The 3,243-nt window shown below is 41.0% G+C and overlaps 1 protein-coding gene across 1 annotated transcript in view; it reads left to right on the top strand.

Moving 5' to 3' along the window:
- Positions 1 to 3,243, top strand: part of STK38L (serine/threonine kinase 38 like) — a 121,277-nt gene that overhangs the window by 110,441 nt on the left and 7,593 nt on the right. The gene's annotated exons all lie outside the window — the stretch shown is intronic.

The following is a 3,243-nucleotide window of genomic DNA, read 5'->3' on the forward strand; positions in this document are numbered from 1 at the left end:
CTCTGCTTGAACGCTGAGCAAATCATCTGAGAAGCTGGACTCTATAAAGAATGTGGCAGTCAGGATAGGAAGAAGACTCATCAGCAACATCCGTTATGTAGATGAGACAACCTTGCTTGCTGAAAATGAGGAGGACTTGAAATGAGGACTTGCTGCAGGAAATCAAAGACTATAGACTTCAATATGGATTACATCTCAACATCAAGGAAACAAGAATTCTCACCACTGCACCAAGGAGCATCGTGATAGATGGAGAAAAATATGAAATTGTCAATAACTTCTTTTTACTTGGATCCACAATCAATACCCTTGGTACCAACAGACAGGAGATCAGGAGACATATTTAATGGGGAAAGTCCAACATCAGGAACCTCTCCAAATTACTGAGGAGCACTGATGCCAGTTTGAAGACTAAGGTGTGAGAGCTGAACAGTGAACAAGTGTGACAGAATAATAATTGATGCCTTTGAGATGTGTTTTGGAGAAGAGTACTAAATATACAAAGAACAAACAGGTATATCTTAGAGAAGGTACAGCCAGAATGCACCTTGGAGGCAAAGAAGACAAAGTTCTGCCTCACATACTTAGGGCATGTTGCTAGAGGAGGCTGTTACTTGGAAAGGGATATCATGGTTGGAAAGAAGGAGGGTCAGCAAAAGAGAGGAAGACCTTCGGTGAGATGGAGTTACACAACAGTGGGCTCAAGTGTGCCAGGGGTTAGGAGGATGGCACAGAATAGGACAGGGTTTGCTCTGAGTCATACTCTGCTCAGCAGCACCTAACAGCAACGACAACAGTGGCTTCTCTGGAAGAAGGCCTGGTGAACTGATTCCATAAAGATTGTAGTCAAGGAGCTCTGGTGGCCTACTGGCAAGAAGCTGCACTGCAATCCCAGAAGTATACGGTTCAAATCTACCAGATGTTCTGTTGGAGAAGGAGGGGCAATCTCCTCCTGTACCAGTCAGATCCGATATGACTGTACACAAACACAAAAATAATAAAATTAAAATTTTTTTTAAAAAAAAAAAGTTGTAGTCAAGATGACTCTATGTGGGGCAGTTCCAGTGTGACACAGGGAGTCATTATGAATGGAAAATTGACTCGACCCCACCTAATAAAAACAACATTGCACACTTACCATTTCACTCCAGATTTCCAGTCTGCACAAATAATTTGTGCCTTTATTCGCACTTCCACAAAATAAAACCAGTGATCATTGAACCATTTGTAACTCATAGCAGCCTGAAAATATAGGCATTCTGAAAGGGCATTCTGAAGGAGCCCTGGGGCTCTAGAATATAATATTTTGTGCTACTAACAAAAAGTCAGCTGTTTGAATTCACCACATGCTCTGTGGGAGAAGATAGGCAGCTCTTGAAAAGAGTTACAGCCTGGGGAACGTGATATAAAAGGTCCCTATATTTAATATGACTTTAATATTATCAATAATATTAGGATTGATAATATTAATTACCAGTCATTAATATTACTGTCTCACAGATAAGGAAACAATCTCTGAGGGGTTTAATGACTTTCCTCTGATTAGATTTAAATTCTAGAGCTAGGCGTTCTCCATCTTTTCTTTTAATATTAGTTTATTTACAAAATTTAAATACATTGTTTTTCACACCAAATCATTCCCATTTCCCTCACCCCCCCACCCAATTGTAAAACCCCATGATTAATCTCCCCACCTCCACCCATCTTCACCTATCTACTTCCACCCCTCCCCCCCTTGGATCCTTATACTCATTCTACAGTAATGGTTTTATACAGTATTTGTCCTTGTGAGACTGAGTTAGTTCACTCAGCATAATACTTTTCAGTCCCTTATCCATTATTTTTGTACTCTCTATAGCATACAGCCTTGTCTTTGTTCATAATAAAGACCCTTCTTTAAAATCAGTGGTTCAGAAGTTAAAAATGGAAGTAGCTTTTAAGAATGTGCTGATAATTAGCTACTTGTGGTCACTGGCCTTTATTCAGTCTATGGCCAGACTTCCCTCAGTAGTTCTGTTCTCTACTTAGCAGCAGTTTAGGAACATAAATTTGATCATGCCATAGTCTTTGCACTAACAAAAATGTTTAAAACCACTAACCACTTTCCAGGACTGAATGGTATGCTTTTGCCTCATTGTGTAAGTGGAAATCTTGTATACCTTTCCTTTTCCTCCCATCTCAGGGCTTTGTCATTTGCTGTCCATTAGACCAAAGTGATCTTCCCTTCACTACCTTTGCCCTGTCTTGCCTACCCTGCTCCTGTCATCCTTTAAGACACTGCACATCTTCACTGGAGGTCCTGCTTTGTGCTAGACAGAACTCTACCTATTAAAATAATAGATAATTTCTTTTTGAGAATTTATTGTGTGCCGAGCACTGTCCTAAGGAAAGCATATGCATTTTTTCCATTTCATCTTCACTTCAACTCTGTGCTGTCAAGTTGGAACCAACCCATAGCTGGCCCTCCAGCAGGGTTTCAGAGGCAGTAAATTGCACAGGAGGAGATTGCCCATTCTTCTCCTGCAGAATAGCTGGTGAATTTGAACCATGGGCCTTTGGGATTGCAGTATAGCTTCTTACCAGTAGGCCATCAGAGCTCCTTCTATAAACCTATTCAGTAGGTACTACAGTGAAATCTGGGAAAGACAGGAACCTGTCAGAGAAGGAATATGCAAATATTTTCCACTCCTTAAAAGTAATAGAAAAGTGGTAAGATGGTAGACTGTCAAATGGGGGAAACTTATGAGTCTCAGAAATACAAGGCAGTTCTCACCTGTTTCTACAGATAAGGAAATTATTTGCCTACAGTGCCACTATTGGTAAATGACAGCTAGAATTCATTATCTTATTAAATAGAATTATGATATCCCACTCATTTTTTATAATTGTAAGATGCTTAGAAACCATGAATCTAATCTCTTGATATTATAATAAGAAAGTTGAGTCCCAGAGTAGGGACCTGTTTACCTAATTTCATATTTCTTCTTAAGGACCAAGAGATACAGGCGCTGGCTGAAAATCGCCTGTGACTTCATCCATAGCCACTGGTGAGAGTCAGCGCCCAGAGCCATCAGGGGCTTTAAGATCATTGCCCACAGCTGTGGTGTGGACAGCTGAAACCCAGGCCCCGACAGGCACCTGGGGGGTGGGGAACCCAGACTCTACTTCATGCTCTGCTGGAGAAGGAGGGGCAGTCTCCTGTACCAGTCAGATCCAATTTGATGGTATACACACACACACACA

The sequence above is a fragment of the Elephantulus edwardii genome, unplaced genomic scaffold (genome assembly GCF_000299155.1).
Source record: "Elephantulus edwardii isolate Elephantulus edwardi_28Jun2011 unplaced genomic scaffold, EleEdw1.0 scaffold00157, whole genome shotgun sequence".
In the NCBI taxonomy this organism is placed as follows: domain Eukaryota; kingdom Metazoa; phylum Chordata; class Mammalia; order Macroscelidea; family Macroscelididae; genus Elephantulus; species Elephantulus edwardii.